The sequence below is a fragment of the Panthera tigris genome, chromosome A1 (assembly GCF_018350195.1).
Source record: "Panthera tigris isolate Pti1 chromosome A1, P.tigris_Pti1_mat1.1, whole genome shotgun sequence".
NCBI classification, from domain to species: Eukaryota; Metazoa; Chordata; class Mammalia; order Carnivora; family Felidae; genus Panthera; species Panthera tigris.
Window position 1 is genome coordinate 126537256 of NC_056660.1, and position 23122 is coordinate 126560377.

General features: G+C 39.3%; 1 protein-coding gene and 1 long non-coding RNA gene across 5 annotated transcripts in view; one reads left to right on the top strand and one right to left on the bottom strand.

Moving 5' to 3' along the window:
• The window catches only part of LOC122238771, a 104701-nt gene extending 95156 nt beyond the window's left edge, over window positions 1–9545 (top strand). Inside the window, exon 5 of the long non-coding RNA XR_006217935.1 lies at window positions 9353–9545. This is a non-coding gene — a long non-coding RNA (uncharacterized LOC122238771). The remainder of the gene's footprint in view (window positions 1–9352) is intronic.
• PDE4D (phosphodiesterase 4D) overlaps window positions 1–23122 on the bottom strand; it is a 1404509-nt gene that overhangs the window by 144261 nt on the left and 1237126 nt on the right. The window lies entirely within an intron of this gene.

Sequence of the window (23122 nt, forward strand, 5' to 3'; positions counted from 1 at the left end):
TTAAAAGCCTAATTGTTAAAACACCCTAAACAAAGTTAGAGTTAAAAAAATGAAAAAAATTGCCATAAAAGGGATCATTTTCTTAATACACCCAGAGCATTAACACATCAAACAAACTGATTCCCCAAGGATAACTGATTTAAGGAATCTTTTACAGGAGGAAACTGTGGCCAATAAACATATGAAAAGGTGATCTATTTTATTTATAATTAAACTAAGTGGCAAAATGTTTGTGAATCCCAGGGTCAGTGGATATGGGAATACACACACATTTGTTTTTAAAGTTTATTATTTTGAGAGAGGAAGAGAGTGAACAAGCAGGGGGAGGGTCAGAGAGAAGGAGAGAGAGAGAGAGAGAGAGAGAGAGAGAGAGAGAGAGAGAGAGAGAGAATCCCAAACAGGCTCCACACTGCCAAGGTGGAGCCCAATGTGGGACTGGAACCCATGAAACATGAGACCATAACCTGAGCTGAAACCAAGAGTTGGATGCTTAATGGACAGAGCCACCTGGGTGCCCTGGGAATAAACACATTTTTATGCTGATGGTGGGACTGTTATTTGATGTAGTCTTTGGAAGACAACTTGGCAATACCTACAAAAATGTTGCAATTTCACTGCTAAGAATTTGTCTAACAAATACACTTACAAAAGGATACAGAAATGTTCAGGTATAAGAAAACTCAAAATGTTATTTGTAGTAGTAAAAGAAAACTGGAAATGACCTTTAAAGTCTATCATCTGAGTTAAATGTATTATTAACTTAAATGGATTATTACACATAAGGGGATACTATGCACCAGGTAACAAGAATGAGGTATAACTCATTGTATTTATATACACACATACAAAAGAGCTTCAAGACGTGTGGTTCAATTTAAAAGAGTATGGTGCAGAGTGGTATTTATAATACTATCTGGAAGGATGTGCATGAAACTGTGAACACTTTACTGAACACAGCCGTGAACAAACAATTGGAGTTGACACAAGTGACAGTTATTTGCTAATCTGCTCTCTCATGTGATAGCATTTACTCTATGCAGGGTTCTCTCTGAGTATGTGCTGTTCTAAGATCTTCAGATAGTTGCATACAGCTAAAATCAAGAAGAAATGAAGATCAATACATGTTTTCAAATGAATTAGGACTCATGGTGGGGGGGGGAGAGAGAGAGAGACAGTGTGTGTGTGTGAGAGAGAGAGAGAGAGAGAGAGAGAGAGAGAGAGAGATGGAGAGAGACATAGCATCAAGGAGTAGGCAGGGGCATCAACTTACTCCAATTTGCCTAGGACTTTCCTAGTTTGAGCACAGAGTGCCCGTTGTGCTAGGAAACTCTTCAGTCCCAAGCAAACAGCTGGGAATGGACTGGAACAGCTGGTCACCCTGGCCTGTCTTGGAGTTACTACAGAGACTTGTGCATTAACCCTATGCACAGGAGAAACTGACATGAGGAACTCACTTTCTTGCTTGCATTTTTCTTCCCTATACCTCTTCCTAGATGCCAAAAGGTCTCTGCAGTTTTCCCCATCTGGAAGTTCCATCACCACCCCTTGGTGCAAAGATTTCGACACTTGCTCTAGAGATGTGACTTTCTGGATTAAGATTTCTAAAACTGGGGTTTTCTGGAGGTTGTATAGAGTTTACAGGAGAAGAGAAGCTATTGTAAAAGCATTGGGAGGTATGGAATTTGGGTATGAGGGAAAAATGTTACTTGTGGAGCTAGGAATAATAAATCCAAAGAGGTTTTCAAAGGTAAGGAAAAACCTGATGGTATGACGGGAAGGGATAAAGCAATATTCATTAGAAAAACTGAAATGGTGTCTATAAAAGTAAGTTAGATAAAGATGGGGGCATTTTAGGGAAAAACTTTCAGAACAAAACACCAACTCTTAGGAACTACTGGATGTAATCAGCAATTTATATGCTTCTGACACTTTCCATATGATGTAGGATGCTGTGGAAGGAATAGCTGACTACTGTAGAACACTGGAATTATCCCTGGTGGCAGGTGTTGGGCTGTGTGTACACGATCACCCTAACAAGGTTAAAGGAGAAATCCCTGGAGAACCTCATTGTTTTCAGTGTCCATGGCAAGAAGGAAGCCAAATGTGGCCACACATGTTATACTACAATCTTGTCCAGAAAGCGGGTGATGTTTCAGATTTGAGAAAGGCATCAGAAGCATAGCTATTCAGTGCATGTGTTTCTCATAATGATGTTGGTATTCCTCTCACATATGTCCCCACAGTAACCATTTACTGAAAGAAAGCTAATGCCATTTGAGCGTGGTTGCATTTTCTAAGACTTCCTATAGAAAGGAATCCTCATGATTACTTAGAAGTCACTAAGTCTGTTGCCCTCAACATTTTTGCCCATCTAAGGGTGAGTGTGCTCCTTTTTAGCATTGACATATCGGTAGCTATGCCACTTTTGCAAAACCATGTTTATTCTGTACTCTGGACCATTCATTTGATCATTTAATATTTTCCAGGGAATAAGTGGGGGCCTAGGGTTTCACAGATGAGTAAGACACAGACTCCATGCTCAGGAGGTAATGGTACATTAGAAAATATAAGACCAACTAACATGACAATGTAAGATGGAAGACATGAGAGAAAGATTTTACAGCAATATAGAAGAGGTAAAGAAGATTACGCTCAAGAGAAATTGAGGAACTGTCTTCAGGGGCAAAGCAGATACCCTCCCGTTTCTGTAAGAGATGAGGGTGGAGAAGACCTTGAAGGGCCACAGAAAAATGTATGCAAAAGCTACAGAGGTATGAGACAGCATGGCTTAATCAGGAAACTGCCAACCACGGGTTAGAATCTGGGGGGAGCACAGAATCGAATGGCACGCATGCGGGAGGAAGGAACCAGGCAATGAGGGGAGGGTGGAAGTCAAGGCAGGCTTGACTTATTGAGCGCTTATTTTGCCCCAGGCTTTTACATCTGGTATCTCACACGATGGTTTCAACAACCTCCTGACGTTGTTCATTACTCCATTATGCCGATGAGGAAACAGAAGATGAGAAAGGTTACACCTGAGCTGACCCACAATTTGAGGCCAAGTGTATCTGATACCAAAGCCCCTGGTCAATTTACCACGAGCCAGTGTTTCTAGGTGAAGGGTAAAGAATTTAAACTTCACCAGGAAGGCTCTAAGTACTTTCTAATGGGAGTCAGTAGAGAAAGATATAATTATAACTGCATTTTAGAAAAAAAATACTCTGAATCCATGTGCAGGAAGAGCAAGTGGAGGCAGTGATGACAGACAGGAGGACAGAGAAATATTTTTCTCGTTTTTTGGCAACGAAGATCAGAATCTAGTGCCACACACAGACAAGTCCAGGTTTCCTTAGGCTTTGACTTTGTCATACTTGCGTTATGCTTAGAAATATGCAAGTGTCAAATACCAATTACGAATCTGAAGATGATGGATTCCAGGAACTCTGACCCATCTTAGAGGGGAGCAGGGCTGGACAAGGGGCATAAGGGCAAAGTAATAATGAATCTCTAGGACTGAGAAACATAACGAAAATCTCTGCAGATGCGGTTCCATGAATGACTAGAAGACACCCATTCTTAAGGGCGATAGAGATGCTGGGAGCCGGTGAAGCAGTTGTAACTTGCACTTGTGTAATTATTGCAGAGGGTTACACTTTGGTTAAGTGATCCTGTTGCTTTAGAAGTCTGAGATGATGCCTGGCCTAAGAGTTTTCTTTAGCTGCATGTCTCACTGTAGCTATAAATTTCAGTCAAGTTATGTCCTGCAAATTGGACCTAGTTAAAGAACTTAGGAATGGGGAGGTGGGGGGTGGACTGGGATACAGACTCAGGGCTGGTGGAGTTAATTTAATTCTTGGATTGAAAATCTGATAACCATTTTAATCCTCTGTGGTTTGAAAAAGTAGGTCCTTAAAATACATTCATTTGGCACAAATGAAAGCAGTAAAACAAAAATCAGGGAGTGTTGAAATTCTTAGACTAAGGGCTACTTTATCATTAAGCTCTAGTAAACAAGACTAGAGACTGTTTTTGGTTGAATCAGAAAAAACATTTTCAGTGAAAAATTTCCATCTGATCTTTCTCAGATACAGTAACAAGACATCTATATTCTACAGTAGGTACAAATGTTTGCCCCAGACGGTCAAGATTTTGAGATGGTAAGCAAACATTTTTAGCATAAACACACAGTTGTAGAAACTAACTTCGAGAGTAATAATATTCCTTAACATGATTTTGTCATAAAAGGTTAAAACCTTTACTAGATTTACATCTTAGGGTCAAGGAGATAGTCATTCTTTTAAAGTTGCAACGGTTTGGTTAGATTCAAATCACTAGAGTGTTCCTTTGAAGGCAAACCTTGTTCCTTTGAAGGTAAAATTTATATCTATGCATACATGTTCCATTCGTAAAACTGGAAAGAATCCTTCACAATAAACTATAAATGGTGTATACATACTTTAAATGGATATTATACTTATATGGCAGAGGGGAAATTCTAAAGGTTTGAGGATCCATAGGAGGAAGGAAAATGCAATGTAACATGTAGATAAATGGCAACCCATTTGGTAATTTTTAATGATCATTAATAATCACCATGATTAGTAAATCATTTAAAGAACACATTTCCTACAATTGCTGTTACTTGAAGATTTACAATTAGGTAATAATCTCTTTGCACTTAAAAAATAAAGATATCCCAATGAATATATGATACCACAGTTGAATAATATTTCAGGTCCTTTTCTGTAGCGCATAGGCTTGCCTCAGTATGTTGTGATAGCTGTGGAAAACAGTTCACAACTAAAACCATCTTTAAAAAGTAGTTTAGGCTACACCCATATTTCACTGATAAGGCCCAGAAAGATAAAGTAACTTTTTCAAAGTCATGTACATACTTGTAGTCTGTTATTAGCAAAGTCAAGACAATGACAATTTCAGGATCTTGATTTTTGGTGCTTTCTTGGTTCTGAGGAAGTTCCTGACAGTCCTGTCCTGGAAAGTAAATAAGATAAGGAGGCAACCAGGTGGGTGGGGCTCCTTACACCACACCTGACTTCATCTAAAGCAGGTCTGCTGTGTGTGTTATGCAGAGTTAAGCACCAGGCTTCTTTCTTAAATTTTTTAAATGAGTACATGCTGAACCACACTAATCTGCTGGACATGTGGATGAGAAAATGCTCTAGACATCAGTGGGCACTCTGCATTTTCTAGAAGGTCAAAGCTATGTCATCTTGGAATTTTCTCCAGAATCTAAATTGGTATCTTACTGCATAAAGGCTATCAGGTCTGGAGGTTCTTTTAGTTACACCTCCAGGGGTTTCCTTCTGACCTCAGTTCCTTAATCACCTCCTTGTTTTCTTTCACTGATCCATGGAATGCAATTAGCTTGCATCTCTTAAGGCCAACCTTGACTTTTTTTGACATACGCACTTTAGAGTGGGGATACATTCTCGCAGTTGGGACCCACACTTGTGTCTCTGCATAAGCCTTGAAACATGAAAACGAATGAATGAATGAATGAATACGAGTTTGATTATAACTGCAGGAAAGAGATAAGAGCCAACAAAATAATAATGATGAAATTGATAAGGTAGTAGAGTCCCTGATATTTAACAAAGGAAAATGAGTTCAATCTAGCTTTCCACTGGTCCTCTTAGAAATTTTTCCAACTTCTTTGGGGTGCCTGGGTGGCTCAGTCAGTTAAGCGACCGATTTCGGCTCAGGTCATGATCTTACAGTCCGTGAGTTCGAGCCCCGCGTCCGGCTCTGTGCTGATAGCTCAGAGCCTGGAGCCTGCTTCAGATTCTTTGTCTCCCTCTCTCTCTGACCCTCCCTCATTCATGCTCTGTCTCTCTCTGTCTCAAAAATAAATAAAAATTAAAAAAAAAAACAAATTTTTCCAACTTCTTTCTCTCCTTTTTTGTTTCCTATTTTATTCTTGAGAGGCCTCACATCCTTGCCTACCTATAATGTCTTCAGAACTCTTCCCTGAAGGTGTTTTCTTGGTGAATCCTAAAGAAACTTTTTTCCCACTAAAATGGGAGTTCATCATGGTGATAAACAGTGATGTCTAAGTAAAATATTATTTGGGGTTAAGTGGGAATATAAAGTAGGATTTGGAAGTGTGTTCTTAAATTTATATTCATAAAATTACATAGTAGCAGAGGTTCTAGGGAGGCACTAAGTTCCTTTCCCTTTCCTTTTTTACCTACCACCCTTTCCTTTATTTTCCTTTATCCTTTCATCCCTTCCTTCTTTCCTTTTTAGAAGCCTCAAATGTTCACTTTTATTCATATACAAACCCTAATTTGACTGGATTTTACAGTTACCATTACATTTTGAAGAACACTAAAATCAAATGTCACCATCAATAAATCAACTAAAGGGTCAAGAAGGTTTATAACATGAGCACAGAAATTGATTTAGCATAAATTAAGACGTTATTGACTCAGCCAGAACCCAGTCTGGAATCCAGCTCTCCCATTTACTGTGCATGTCCTTGAGTGAGTTAATCAAAGTAAATCACACATCTTCCTATGAAAAATGGAGATAACACCATCTCCAAGTGTAATTGTAAAGATTAGATGATATTATGCACATAAAAATCTTGGATGTGCCGAGGCGCCTGGGTGGCTCAGTCGGTTGAGCATCCGGCTTCGGCTCAGGTCATGATCTCGCGGTCTGTGGGTTCGAGCCCCGCGTCAGGCTCTGTGCTGACAGCTCAGAGCCTGGAGCCTGTTTCAGATTCTATGTCTCCCTCTTCCTCTGACCCTCCCCTGTTCATGCTCTCTCTCTCTCTCTGTCTCAAAAATAAATAAATGTTAAAAAAAATTAAAAAAAAATCTTGGATGTACCTGGAACATAGTGAATGCTGAATAAATATTATAATTGCATATATTATAATAGCATTACCGAACATTATAATATCTTACACTAGGCATATCATTGTGAATTGATAAAGCAAAAGACATTCCAATACTCCACCTAATTAAGCAAATGAGTACTTAAGCAATAATTAATTCATGTACTTCCAGTGTTGTTTACAATTATCTTATTCAAATGATATTTTGTCAAAACTATTTGATCCCTCAGTCAATTTAGATTTTAGGACCAATAAATAATTGATAGGCTTTACACTTAGGAAAGCTCAAGATAGTCTCAAAAATTCCACAGGTTTGGGGCACCCGGGTGGCTCAGTCAGTTTAGCGTCCACCTTTTGGTTTTGGCTCAGATCATGATCTCACGGTTCGTGAGTTTGAGCCCAGCATCAGGCTCTCTGCTGTCAGTGCAGTGCTGGCTTTAGATCCTGTCCCCCTCCCTGCCCGTCCCTCCCTCTCTCTCCCACTCCCTCTCTCTCTCAAATAAGTAAACATTAAAAAAAAAATTCCTCAGGGTTGATGTTGGTTTACTACTTGTCACCATGTGTACCTTTTTCCTGAAGCTGGCTAGCAATGCAGAGCAGGGCAAAGGTACTTCAACTCCTTCATGATCACATGTTTTCACTTTAATCCAATTATGGATATTACCACATGTTTTAAAAATCACAGATCCAAATAAAGGAACCATCAGGAATTTCTCTATGGTTTATAAAAGGGAAACATCTTTTATGACTTTATTAGTCTAATTTTCTATTATTGGTAAAGAGAAAAAAGTATTTCCTTTGTTCTTTGTCTCGTTAAGAAAACCAAGCGCGCTGTGAGTCACGAGATGTGAGTTCTGGCCACTGACCAGGTGTGACCACTGAGTATTAAGACAAGTCTTCTCTCTAAAATGGACCCTGTGCTGATGATCAGTGAGATCCTTTCCAGCACTAACAGCCTATTATTTCACACCATGTTACTTTTCCAGATGAACTAGAAGGCTGTAAATGGTATATTCAGAGAAGACAAAAGGGGACAGAGTGAAAAAAGGGTGTAGGAGTGTCCTCAAAAAGCAAAGAAAAAACACTCAATGAATGCTATTCATTAGACTGTTAATGAGAAAAAAAAAGATAAGCAGTGTTTTGAATATTGATCTTCACGATATTTCAGCTGTTAAAATTATAGTTAATTGACTGTATACAACAGGGCTTTGTATGTCTTAGGCAAGCATTTGTTGAGCACTTTACATTTAGGTGCCAGGGAGTTTGATAAAATTTGGGTTTAATGAAGTCTATCCTGCAATAGCTTGCAAATAAAGTGGGCAAGTAAGAAAAATGCAGATTAAAAAAAGTTTATTTATTCATTTTGAGAGAGCAACAGAGAGAGTGTGTACACGTGGGAGAGGTTATGGAGTGTGCAGAGAGAGAGTGTGCACACGTGGGTCAGCTCAGGTCATGATCTCACCATTGGTGAGTTGGAGCACTGCATCAGGCTCTGTACTGACAACTCAGAGCCTAGAGCCTAGAGCCTGCTTCCGATTCTGTGTGTCCCTTTCCCTCTGCCCCTTCCCCACTCGCAGCTGTTTCTCTCTCTCAAAAATAAACAAACATTAAAAAAAATTATAAAAAGTTGGAAGCCAAACCAGCTGAGCCACCTGAAAAATGAAGATTTAATATAAATTTCCTAAAAAGTGACACACAAGTCACATCCAAACAAAATATCATCCTAGTTGAGTAACCTAGGTTTATGACTTAAATGGTTTACATGTTTAACACATGTCTTTGGATCTCTCTTTTAGAGATCCTTTCTCTTCAACAATTTAAAAATGATTACCCAGAAGCAACTGTGTTGTTATTTTATACATGCTATTACTCTTTTAAAAAAAATGTTAAAATAATGTGTTTTTTTAGAGAATATACACCCATTAAAGATATTACAGTAGAAAATATATACCCATTAAAGATATTATAGTAGAAAACGTAGAGGAGGTTTTTCTTTAATTTTAAAGAAAAGAAAAGGTAAATTTAATGGAATGACCATTTTCAAGTGCAAGGGTGTATTTGTTGAATGCTTTTTGTGTGTTGCATGCTCTCCATAGAGTCTCATTTAATCTTTGTAATAACTATGGTATTATCACCATTCTGTGTGACAGATGATAGAAATGAGACTCATGGAGGTCCAGTGATTTTTCTGAATTCACCAGGTAATTAATTAGGAAAGTATGATAGACTCTAAAACTCATGTTCTTCCTATTTTCTCAAGCTTCTTCTCATTCTTAGCACTTCTCTGGAATTGTGTGTACAGGCAGGAGGCAGAGGGCACCTGCTTTTCACTTCTGAAGGACACAAATGGATGAAAAAAATAATCCTGTGAGATTTGCTGACCAGCTTGGGTTACAAAAAAATGTACATCTATCTTCCCTGTGGGTGTTTTTGAAAAAGCAGATTCGCAGTGAATGAACTTTAAATACAATTTTCTATTTTCCTACAAAGAATGTGCAGGTCCTTCCTAGAGATTTAAGACCACTACTGAACAACAACAACAACAATGATGACAACAACAACAACAACAAAACACTCTGTCACAGAGGGGTAAAAGCTTGCTTCGTTGCCATACAAGATATCCTATATCTACTATCGTCAAATCCTAATTGAAAACTGCTGATTTCATTCACATAGTCCCATGTTCAGGTAAAATATGCATTGTTTGTAATGGATATAAATATATTTACAAATGGATAAGAAACTTTTATGATATGTCTCTGAAGACAAGTTTAATAGGTTTTGGAAAAATATAATCTTGTTCTTATTTTTAAATTAAAAAAATTATTTATTTTTGACAGAGACAGGGACAGAGCATGAGCAGGGTAGGGGCAGGGAGAGAGGGACACACAGAATCCAAAGCAGTCTCCAGGCTCTGAGCTGTCAACACAGAGCTTGATTTGGGGCTCGAATTCACAAACTGTGAAATCATGACCTGAGCCAAAGTCGGACACTTAACCGACTGAGCCATCCAGGCATCCCAATCTTATTTTTAAAAAATACTGAAAAAAAACACAGGAAGATTTTTTCCCTATTGATATCTTTCAAAATATTAACCTAATAATATTAAGCATTTCCTATATTATATTTTTAAAAGGTTGCTAGAAAATACATATCTTACTTTTATACACATAAAATGTGTTTACATAGCACAAAAGAAACACCATTTCAAATTTTAGAACCCTTTGAATTTTGTATTTTGAAGCATGAGGATATATTATTTATTAAAATGTTTTCAATTATGAAAAAAATTCCTAGGTTTGAGGTGTAATCCCTAAAAGTAGTGTAGGATAGAAATGTAATATTTTCAAAGCCACTGAAGACGGTCATTTCCTTGAAGTGAGTAAATGAGATAGTTATTTATTTCATCAAGAAATGGAAATGGTCTGACTCACTTTCTTCCAAATCAAATAATGCGGTCCAGTGAAAATTGTTGAAAGAGTTTTGATTCTTTTATTCCCAAATTGGATTTGGAGAGTTTCTTCTTATTCAGACTCCGTCGCGAGCAAAGCAGCAAGACTGAGACTTAGATAATGTAATTGGATAAGGCTTTACAGAAAAACTGCAGAAGATAATCGTGTATGACTTTATTTCTTCAGTAAAAAACATACCTTGATAAAATATATAGAAATGTTGAAAAGAGTATATTTAAATTAGAATTCTACTCCCCTTGAACAACTCTTTCCCACCTCTGACCATAACTTCAACAGGTAAGGACATGTCAATTCCACACAAATTTGAAAAATTGACTATTTTGCACTTGTGTTTCAAATATTCCTTACAATTCAACAAAAAAGAAATTCTTATGCTGCAGTTGAGAGGAGAGATAGGTACATTTAAAAAGTAGAGAAAGAAAGACCTCTTAAGAGCTTTCAGTTGAACTGGAGGAGATTTTTTCTTAAACCCAAATATTGTCTACACCATAAAATCATTTTTAAGAAGGATTGCTTTGAAGAAAATTGATAAAATTCAGTGCTTGTCAAAGCTGCCTACATTTTTCAATGAGTTGGGCAGTGTGAGTCATCTAGAGTCTCATCTTGAATTCAACCCCTGGAAACCAAAAGTTGTGAAACTCTTTAAATCTCTACTCCTTTAACACTTCTCTAAATAAATGGCATTTAGAACTTTGTAAGGTCTTGTTTTTGTCTCCAAAATCCTAAATCGGATTTTAAAATCTTCCTACAGTAACTCAAAAGAGTTTTAATTTAGGAACTATATGTCCTCATGTAGATTCTCTTGCCAAAATTTCTGTTTCTCTCCAATGGTGTCCATCAAGTGAGATACGGTAACTACTTACCCCCATAAAATTCTATCATTTGAATAGTGTTTTCTTCACCTTCTCCTTCTATTGTCTCCACAATCTTTCAGTAGGAGAACTGTTACAATGTCACCCATACTAAATTGTATTAGGCCCAGTGTATGATTTATTGGTATGAGGGGATTTTCAAATGTCTTCCTAACTCAACAGCCACTGTCATCATTTATATCTGAGTTATTTCCTGTTTTTCTTAGTTCAGGTATGACTTGCTACTGAAGCCAGTGATCTTTACTTTGTAAGTTAGTCATGTCATTATTGGAAGTATCTTCAATTAGAAAAACAAAAACAAAAACTCATTTTCCTAAACTGCTGACTGTCTTGGTTGGGATTTTGGCAGTGGTGATTTTAGATTCCTATCTCTATAATGTATAGGCTATGTGACCTTATTTCAGTTGAGAGTAGAGGAGGAATATTATATTTTAAAAGTGGGAAAGAAACAGTAAGACCTTTCAGTTGAACTGAAGAAGGCTTTTCTTTTTTCTTCTTATTGTAACTCTTCAAATATTGTCTAAACCCTCACGTAATTCCTCTTCTCTAAGTTTCTGTGTTCTCAGATGACAATGACAGACCTGCACCTCACATAGTATGGGGAGGGGGAAATAATAATGCAAGTAGGAAGCTTAGCCCAGCACATGGCATAATAAGCACTCAGGGTAAGTTATGTGTTATTACTTTGGGTATTAATTGTATTTTACATACAACTTATTCTCCCTGAAATACATCCATCACTAATGAAGACGTTTTAGAAGGAACTCCATGGACATTGTTATTCATTGGACCTATAAATAAGGATTCACTGGAAATAAAACTATTTACTAAAGGGTGCCTGGGTAGCTCAGTTGGGTAGCTCAGTTGGGTAACTCAGTTGGTCCAACTCTTGGTTTCAGCTCAGGTCATGATCTCACGGCTTTGTGATTTCGAGCCCCCATTCGGGCTCCATGCTATCTCTGTCTCTCTCAAAATGAATAAATAAATAAACTTAAAAAAACACTTACTAAAACCAAATACAGATTATATATATCATATATGTGTGTGTGTGATTTTAACATTTATTTATTTTTGAGACAGAGAGAGACAGAGCATGAACGGGGGAGGGTCAGAGAGAGGGAGACACAGAATCTGAAACAGGCTCCAGGCTCTGAGCTGTCAGCACAGAGCCCGACGCGGGGCTCGAACTCGCGGACCGCAAGATCATGACCTGAGCCGAAGTCGGCCGCTTAACTGACTGAGCCACCCAGGGGCCCCTATATATAATTTTTTAAGAATTGGTTTTGTTCTAAATAGGTTTTGTTCTAAATAATGAAAAAAAATATTTTCATTATTTTCAGGTACATGTGATTCAAATACACCAATGATGTTTATTGTTCCAAGGAAAAGCTAACTAATATTAGGCTGTGGAATCCTGTAATGCTTTTGCTTAATGTGAGCCTGGACATGTGGATTATGTGTAAGAAAGAGAGGCTAGACCTATTTTGGTAGTAATGGTACTCATCATTGCCTAAACCTGGCAATCATTAGCTCATAGAATTTGGTGCTTTGAGCAAAGGCGTTAATTATTTCTCTCCTTCCTTTCTTCAAGAGTACCCCTTACTTAAAGACTACCATTTTCTCTTAAACTAACACACATCCTCAGGCTTAACTAGACAGAAAACCAAACATGGAAGAAATTGATGGGCAAACAACAACGAATCTGAGTGCATATTCCCCATCTGATTCCAAAACTAATGCCAAAGTCAGTTTGGTCAATAGTACATATTTCCTCTTAATCACTGAGGTGTCAATAGAAACAAGAATTAGGGGTCAACACCTTTCCATAGTGTTAAGTTCTTTCACTAAGGTACCAGGTTCTTTCAGGTGCTATCTTATTTGGATTTTAATTTGTCCTAACATTCCTCCAAAAACGATTACAGCACACCACATCACTGTATCCATTTAACTCCCAAACCACGGGGAAACTGGCTGCAGCTTCAAACAACACTATTAAAAATACCACAGGGGAACCTTGGAGTAGGAATTCCAGGCACAAGTACAGCAGAGGGACAAAGAGGGGCTGTAAAGACCTTGAGTGATACTGGGATGGAGATTTAGCAGAATTTCAGAGTCTGAAACAACAGTCCTTAAGATTCTTATGTCGGGTTCCCAGGGCTGGTTCTGTGTGGTTGTGCAGGTTTGTTAAAAGTCAGGATAAACTTCGTCTCTCCTTGCCTCCCTTGAATTTGTCTTGTCAATAGATTTGTGACCCAGTGTAACTACAACTCACAAAGGCTTGGCAAAGTTGTCCAAAAAGAGGCTCCCTGTTACTGGGCCTTGCAAAGAACAGCAGACTCATTAGTGCATATTTTCTCTTTGAACCTGGATATCTTTATTGTGCCATCTAAGCAATTAATTGGAAGTCTTCTGGTGAAATCCTGACTCTAAGGGTTTAAAATGCAAGCGCAGAAATTAGCACAGCCAGGGCTACATGAGAGGCCCCAGGCATCCAAATGTGAATGAGTGTTTTGGAAATCTAGCAGACTTAATGGATTAGTCTAGAGTCCTGCCACTTGGGAGGTCCAGATTCAGGGCCTTAGATCTGGGAAGAAGATGTTACAGTTGTGTTGGTAAAGGAAGAGTCGGAAGAAGAAAGAGCAAAAAAAGGAAGAGGAGCCAGTGCGGCCTTTCAAAAAAAGACACCTTTTCTGGGGGGGAGAACAGCAGAGCAGCTCATGCTTTCAAGTTCTTAAACAGAATCATTGCAAACTGAGCGTAACAACAGAAGAAAAGGGGTTTGGCATAAACTTGTTCATTCTTCTTGATTGGCTTACGTGCTTCTGGATTCTTCTTAGAAGATCCAGTCTGCCAGACATGATTATTTATTTTAGCAGGAGATTCCAGGAGCACAGGAAAGCTGGGCTTCTTATGGTCTGCCACTCTCGTGGAGGTTTTCCTCTGTATCACATATTTGTTTGGAATTTTACATTCTGCCCTGTGAATATTTGATTAATAGATATCTCCCTTCTCCTGGCTCCCAGGCTATAGGGACTCAGGACAGGGATAATGCTTCTTTTGGTCATCATTGTATCCTAAGAGCCCTGCTTAGGTCTGGCACATGGAGACCATCACAAAATTACTTGTTAAAAGAATATTATCTAAAATGTGAAATAGACCAGGTCTGGAGATCTAACCCAAAGGTAAGCAATTCATGGGTGCACAAGTAACAATGGCCTCTAATAAATGTGCCTAGAATAAAAAATTGTCTACTTCTAGTTATAAATATGCAGGTTCTATTTAACTGAAATTGTCAATGAGAAACTACAAACAAGGTAACTTGTGGCAGGAGAAATAAACAAAACAAAACAAAACAAAAGCATGTATAGATGGTCTGAAGTGAAGTCAGAACTAGAAAAGCTATAGCAAAGCTGGGACACTGAAGAAGTAGGTTAAGAAAAAGAAAACACCAGACATGCAAACAAACAAACAGGAGAGTCTCAAGAAAGATACTCTATGTCCTACCCCAGAGATTAACTTGCAGTTCTCTAGAACTGTGATGAGTCCTCCAAACTTTCATGCCCTAATCCTTGTAAGAATGATGTGTATTTTGATCTAGTTATTTCTGATAACTGAGCCAATCTGATGGAAATGCTCCCATATGCTGATGCGGGACCTTCGTGAATGACTGTGTGAAGATGCCTGCTTGTTGCCAGTAGCCTGGGACCTGGAGTGCTTTCTTGGAACTCTCAAGAGTGGTTCCAGGAAAAGTCACCCAATAACCTTAATTCAAGGAAATGAAACTCTTCTGTTTTGTACTGGCTGTTTGAAAATATGGTCACTTGAGTGAAATAGAATTTCTTCCAAGTACTACATCATGGTATACCCCTCAACATTTACTGCAGTTATACATAGGAATTTGACTTGTCTTGAATCGCACAGTCCTAGAGTTGGTTTCTGTTTGCTGCCTGGAGCTCACTTCCTGGTAGTGATCTTAGCAAGATGCATCATCTTTTTCAACTCACTGGAGACCATCTGGGGTTCAACAAAAACCTAACTTGCAAGATATCTGGCAGCAATGAAATTCCCGTTTATAACTGCTATATAATCATGAACAGCACTCCTTCTGTATAGGAGCAGAGTGGCACAGGCTTTTCTTGAATCTATACTTGTGCTTAAAACCACACCCCCCTCCTAACTCATGCACAGATGTTGGGAAAACAACTGTAAAGAATGACAGAGGGACAGGGTCTCAGCGGCCTGGGAGACACTGCGGTGAGGAATGAGGAGGTATCATGAGGGAAGAAGGGGGTGTATTCTGGAAGCTTGGAATTAACATGGTAAATAAGGTAAGGAAAGGGACATTAGATAAGATATGGGAGATCATAGAGAAATAAGCGAAGGAGGCAGAGCAGAGAGTAGGAAAAAAGGAGACAGGATAAAATGAAAGGAAAAATGGGAGAGAATGCAGTGGAGAATATGAGAAAAGAGGAGCTATGGAAGAAACAAAAGTGAATGAGAGTGAAATGAAAGGGAAGCAATAGAGGGTTGTTTTCTCGGTATAGAATCTGAAATATAACTACCAGGGTTTGAATCCCAGCTGTCAACTTTTCAGAATAATGATTATGGGAAATAATGACTATCAGCCTCAGTTTCTTCTTCTGCAAAATGCTGTAATAATCCTACCTAACGAAGTTGTGAGAATTGTGTGATCATGTGTGTCATCTTAGCACAGAGTGTGGCACAGAGTTGGTGTTACTGTTAGTGAGGTTAGAAGAGAGGGGAACAGAAGAACGAAGGAAGAACAAGATGGAGGAAGTAGGAAGGAGAGATATTTAGATAGTAGAAGAATGAGAAAGAAAGAAGTTAATGTCTCCTAATGATTTTAACCTTTCTTTACCCATATTATAATTCAAGTTTCTATGCCCACTATATTATTTCTACATGTTTTAATGACAATTGGGAAAAAACAAGTACATATTGAATGTCCTTTTTAAAATGTATTTTTATATTGAACTAACCTGTAGTAGGTTGTATTTCTTTAAAAGTTGAAATTATTCCCTGGAAATGAGTAAGATCAAGGCTACATGATGCTAAACCAGTCATCCAAAAAACCCATTTATTTTCCCTTCCTCCTTACTGAATTGACCGGCTATTTGATGGAACTAAATGAATTGACTGGTTATTCTGAAATGTGTTAACCCAGCTATAGCCTGTAGGAAGAATAGAGCACCTAGTGTTCTTGGTGATGTACCTTTCCAAGTTTCTCTCCCCAACACTAACCACTTCCTTTTACTTGAAGTCATTTTGCTTTTCTCATTAGTCTCACAATCCAGGGCTAGTGTTGGGTACTGAGGCATCCCTAAGCCCAAGACCATAAAACAATGTAATGGAATTGGACCAAGTATAAAAGGAAGGAACTATGGAGTTAGTTGTCCTTACACTCTCAAGAAAAAAAGAACAGTGGAACGGTAGGTAAAGTATGAAAAAGATATTAAAGAGATCTATTCTTTTTCTTCCAACAAATAACTTTATTTTTTTAGGTTCATTTATTTATTTTGAGAGCGTGCACACACAAACATGAGTGGGGGAAGGGCAGAGAGAGAGAGACTCCCAAGTAAGTAAGCTCTGCACTGTCAGGCTCCACACTGCCAACGTAGGGCTCCAACTCACGGACCATGATATCATAACCTGTGTCAAAATCAGGAGTTAGACGCTAAACTGACTGAGCCACCCAGGCACCCCAAAGAGATCTATTCTTATATTAGGGAGGAGATAGGAAGCCACAGCCCAAATCAGAAGGAGAAAACTCTTCATACTCCTTGCATAAGCGCTCCAAAGTGCCCTTGGCATGGAGCTGTGCACTTGTCACATCACAGACATGCCTCCTTAGAATTTCCACAAAGCTGGAGAAATAGTGTGCTCACAGACTTGCAGTGAGGTGATAGGCCAACCTTCAATGACCATGAGTTAGGCTACTCTTAAATGCCATTCAGAATAAACCGAAAGGAGTTTTATCTTTTTCACATACACATGCCCTTCCATAGGACCATGCGAGTTATTTAAAATAGTGGCCAATGAACCTAGGCCAGTTATGACACTGCTTCTCACATTTTTCTCATTCAGAGGTAAGACAATAGAGAGGTCTCCTGTTATTCCCTTCTGTCAAAGGGGTTAAGAAGCACAGTTTTATTCCATATTCTTTCCTGTGCAGGAGAAACAAAGTTTTCAGTGTTGCCTTCTACTGCCTTATGTTTTGCTTCTACACTCTATTTAATAGCAATTAAAAAAAAATTTTTTTTAACGTTTATTTATTTTTCAGACAGAGAGAGACACGGAATGAATGGGGGAGGGGCAGAGAGAGAGGGAAACACAGAATCGGAAGCAGGCTCCAGGCTCTGAGCCATCAGCCCAGAGCCCGATGCGGGGCTCGAACCGGCAGACCGAGAGATCGTGACCTGAGCCGAAGTCAGACGCTTAACCGACTGAGCCACCCAGGCGCCCCAATTTAATAGTAATTTTAACATGTTCTGAGAGATCTGTGTAAGGACCTCTTGACTCCAGGTCTTTTGGACACGGAAGTTGATCATGATGGTGTTCTAGCACCGTATACTGCACAGTGAAGACACAACAAAAGAATTAACATCTTATTGGGGAGGCAACAGGAATAGTGAGGCAAAAACTACAATTTTTAGAACAATTTCATTAGAGTTATACCAGAGGTAGCTATGGGGGCTATGGGAGAAGAAGGGCCTGGCCCAACTTGGGGAACAGGGCAGGTCTTGGATTCAGGTGTCATCGTACCCAAACAATTAGGTGAACTGAGCCAAGAAATTAAGAGAAGAAAGTGAGGGGTACCTGGGTGGTCAGTCAGTTAAGGATCATGGTTCATAAGTTCGAGCCCTGCATCCTCAGCACAGAGCCTGCTTGGGATTCTCTCTCTCACTCTCTTTCTACCCCTCTGCATGCATGCAAGCTTACATTCTCTCTCTCTCTCCCTTCCTCCCCCACCCTCTCTCCTCTGTCTCTCCCTCTCTCTCTGTCTCTCTCCCTCTCAAAATAAATAAAAAATAAAAAGAGAGCAAAGTGAGTTCTAGATGGCAAGAAGAGAGAAGCAAATGCAGATAGCTATGAAACATGGCACACATGGACGGAAGAAGTTGGCTACTGGAAGAGGCAGGTGGGTCCTGTGTACCACTGCCAAGGAGATCAGATTTTATCTTCAGGCTTATCACAGAAGGGTTTTAAGCAGGGAAGAGACATTCTGAGACTAATTTTTCAACTATATCAATTTGGTTGCACTGCAGAGCAGACAGCAAAGTTAAGGGGAATACACAAAAGACAGACTATTTAAGAAAGTGGTTCTCAAATGTTTTGATATATAGTAAGAAATACATTTTCATGGAAAACGGCTATGAATGTTTGTGTGTATGTCAACAGTTTCAGAAAACAACACTTATCCTTGATATTATAGATGTGACTTTACATTGTATTACTTTCTATTCAATTCCATCATATATATATATATATATATATATATTTTTTTTTTTTTTTTTTTTTTTTTTTTTTACAAAATGCTAAATGCAACTGACAGTTTCAAAATACTACTTCTGTATTCTGGGGTGAGCTGATGAGTACCTGATCTGGAGAAATATCAGTGGCATGGAGAAGAGAGAAGAGGTTTGACAAATATTTATGAAGTAAACTAAAAATATAGTTATTTATTTGATGGAGGAGTGTATGATTTCCAAGTTTCAGTCTAGGATAAAAGTGCTGTTTAATTGACAGGAAGAACAGATCTGCAAAGAAACCGAAGTCCAGTTTTGAACATGTTGTATTTCATTTTTTTAAAAAATGTTTATTTATTTTTGAGAGAAAGAGAGAGAGAGAGAGAAATAGAGTGGGGGGGGGGTCAAAGAGGGACAGAGGCACAGAATCTGAAGCAGCCTCCAAGCTCAGAGCTGTCAGCACAGAGCCCAACGTGGGGCTCGAGTCATGACCTGAGCCAAAACCGAACGCTTAACGGACTGAGCCACCCAGGTGCCCCTTGAACATGTTGTATTTAAATGGTGGAGTATCATCAGGCACTGTGCTTTTGTAAGAGTCTGAAATCAAGGAGGAGTTCTGAGGACAGGGAGTTTGGGGAATACCAAGTTTGAAGGTAAAACTACATAAGTATATGTAGGCATCTAGAGAGTGCACAAAATGAGAAAAGCAATGAGCCAGAAACAATGTTTAAGGAGGGGAACGGGGGAGGTAGACATAGGAAGAAGAGTAGTCAGAGCAGCAAAAAGAAAGTAGAATCGTTTGGGAGAGAATGGTTCCTAATAAATACGTGTTGAATAAATATTTACAGGATAAATCAATGAGGAGAGGGTTTCTGATGGAGGTCTCTAAGATCAGGGCAGAGAAGGCAAAAAAGAGCTCCCTGGACACTGTAGTGAGGGTGGTGGGAGGAGGTGTGTATGAGGACGTCCTCCTACACTGATGTGAGGAGTGCCTGGGAGGTGAGGAGGTGGAGTGGCTTGACTGAGAAGGAAAGGACAAAGAAGCAAGCAAAGGGATCAGCAAGGGTTCTGCTACCGGGCTTCACTATTGTTTTGTTCTGTATTGTTTTTATGATTGAGACAGACATGAATAGGGAAAGAGGCAGGAGAACAGGAGAGATTGAAGAAGTGAGAAAAAGAAAGGAAAATAGAAGGAGAAAGGTCCTGGAGATACTGCGAGGAGAGGTCCGAGGGCACAGATGCAGGGTTGACTTCAAGCAGGAAAGGGATGGGTTGCATTACCTGCTGGGACAGGAAGGGAGAACAGGATGGGTATGGATGTCAATGAGAGGATACAGAAACTGAGGAGGTTCATGTCTTCACAATGAGTTTCTTGATTAGGCTGCAAGTGAAGGCATTTGCTGAAAGGTGATGAGCAGCTGTGGCGCCAGGGGGCTTCACAAGGGGAGGAAGTTTGGAACAAGCACCAAGAGAAGTGAGAGGGCACAGAGCAAGGATGAAGTGTCAAGTGGCACTGAGGGTCCCGTTGAGGTGAATGCCTTGACTTTATTTGAATCCATCTTGGAGTGATGTGGGATTTTTCCCGCCGGAGTTCAGATAAGGATGTGGAGCAGGCAGATAAGAAACTGACAGTGTTGGGTTTTTTCCTGAGAGGTGTAAGGAGAACAGGATGGCAAAGAATTTGAAATAGAGACTGGGAAGGCAAAAAGGAGAGGAAAGGAGATGGAAATTCCCAAATGAGGGGATTGCCGGACAAAATACTCTATTTCCCAGTCTCCCTTGCAGCTACACGTGGCATACGACTGAATGAGCCAAAGGAGATATAAATAGAAGCATGCTGTGGGGTTTCTGGGAGTTCTCTTCCAAAGAGAGGGGATGTGCTATTCTTCCTCTCCTACCCTGTCTTACTGCTGGCAATTTAGATGTGATGGCTCTCTACATGCCATCCTGGACCATGGAGGCAAAGCCCATACCTCAGGGATAGTGGAGGAATCATCCAAAAGAATCCTAGATCCCTCACAATGCTAGAGCAGTCACACCAGCCCTGGGCCACCCACTCTGGCTCTCTTTTATAGGAAAGAGAAATAAACTTTCATCTTGATTAAAGCATAATTTTTCAGGTCTCTTTCATTCCAGATGAACCAAAATAGTGTGCATATATAGTGCCTGGAACACTTAGAAGGCTGCCTTGGAAGAGAATGTTAACCCTCCACTGTGTAATGCCACGTAAGGAGCACATTTTACAGTAAGCAAAGAAGCTTTGGTCTTTTTAGGAGATTACAGGCTGCTCTTGATTTGAATGGAGAGGAAACAAAAGCTGACACTTGCATTTCTTCATTAAATTTTTTAAAAATTAAAAAAAAAAGCCACATGGATGTTATTGCTTTTTTCCTGTGATGGCAAGCAGTCGTCTCTGTACTTTTTGCAAAGAAATGTATTAAAAGTAAGGACAATATTAACACCCAGCATGACACGTTTCCATGGTCTTACATTTTTTTTTTTCCTTCCCTGAAGGGTCAGAATTCCCATCAGGCGGCATAAAATGAGTGGTCTAAGCCCAAGCCTAGTAAATCACTGGTATTGCGTTGTTTTTAAAGTGACCAAACAGCTGTAGTTTTCAAGGTCAGCTGAATCATCTGCCAGGGTCACACGTGTTTCATGTGTCAAGAAACGTATATGGGTTCCACTCCATGCAGGATTGTATGGAAAAAGACACTTGCAAACAAGTGATCTGAGGACATGTTTCCAAACAGCTGCTATGGTTATGTGGATAAGAATTACTACATAAACTGTGTTGAAGACTCTGTTTCCAATCACTCAAAAAGAATATTCATTGCAATTCATGATGTCCACGCTGAGAGGGCCAGTTTGTGATCATGAAGACACATAGTAAGTATTTGATTAGGATACAAAGTAACAGTATATGATTGCTATTATAATCATAGTGACCTTTTTCCTGTGCAGGTGGGAAGAATGTGTACTGGGTATAAAAACAACACCAACCAAACACATAATTAAGACGGAACCTAGTTAAATAGCTAAGGATGGAGGACTTCAAGTAACAAGATTTGGCTAATACTTCTCCCTCCAATTCACGCTGCAGGCAACATTGACTAGAAGCTAAAGACGTGACTCTTGGATGCTAATAACTTCCTTAACAAGCTGGAGTAATTGGTATTATGGAGCAGACTGATGGCACAGGGAGAGGATGACCTCAGGATTTAAGGAGTTTAGGAACAGAAAAACATGTTTTTTAAATTCACATTTTAACTCAGAGCATAGTTAGAGATGTCTGGCTTCAACAGAGAGAAGGAAAAAGCTACTGATTTTTGCAAACAGCTCCTCCAGTGGGTTGCCCTATCTCAAAATGGATAATTGGCTTTGAAGAGTAGCTCTTAGATTGAATTTTTATTCAGTTCTCATAATGTTCTTGGTATGTGCTCTTCAAAGCCCACAATCGGCCTCATCATCTTGTTGATATTTACTAGTCCTAAGGATCTCTCATGTGTGAGACATGTTGAATGAAGACTGCCTTCTGACCAGTTAACCCCTCTCTGCATGTTTCAAGGTTGGCTTCTGTATTCTGTAAGCAAAATAGCAGGCACCTCCAAGTCAGCAGAGTGGCGCAGACAGGCATAGACAAATACTCACTCTAGCTAAGTATGGGCTCCAGTCAAGCTGGAAAAGGTCTCTCAGCTCTGAGTCACTTAGACAATCAAGTCCCTGAACATGTTTCTGTCCCTAATATTTTGTTGCTCTAGGCAACCATCAAGTCCACACGAAGACTTCTGCCAACTGGAGAGGATGACGAGCCAGGGGAACCAGAATTTTCTTTTAACTCTTTGTTGAAAATTCAAAATAGCAAACGGTGGGTATCAAAGACATTCTCTAAAGGATCTATATTGGGAAAAGTGGAATTCATATATTGATTTAGTGTATCTTTTCACCACTACTTAAGGAAGTATAATGATAGAAAATAAAGGCAATCAGAAGCATGCATTTTTTAAAAAATTAAAAAATGCACAAAAGAGCTGGTTGGATTTTTAGATATTTTTAGTAATCTGATATCCTCATTTTATAGATGAGAAACCAGCTTAAATTACGGACCCAAGGTTAAACAGGGAGTTAGTGACAGCTGGATTTATAGCTTTGGTCCCTAAACACTGGGGTTACTGCTCTTTCTACAAGTTTCACAAGTCCAGTGCCACATGCAGAATGAAGGAATGTTAGTAAATCATAAATAATCACCTCTTTTGTAATAGCAAATGGTCCTGGATGAAAAGGGCTACTTTCCTGGGTAGCTGGAAGCAGTCCTAAATGTCTGCAGCTATGTAGTGATCATCCAGGAGGAACACATAACTATTCTAAACTATCTGAAAAGCATTCAAGGTCTATCATTGCTCATCTGAATTTGATCTTTGCTTCCTC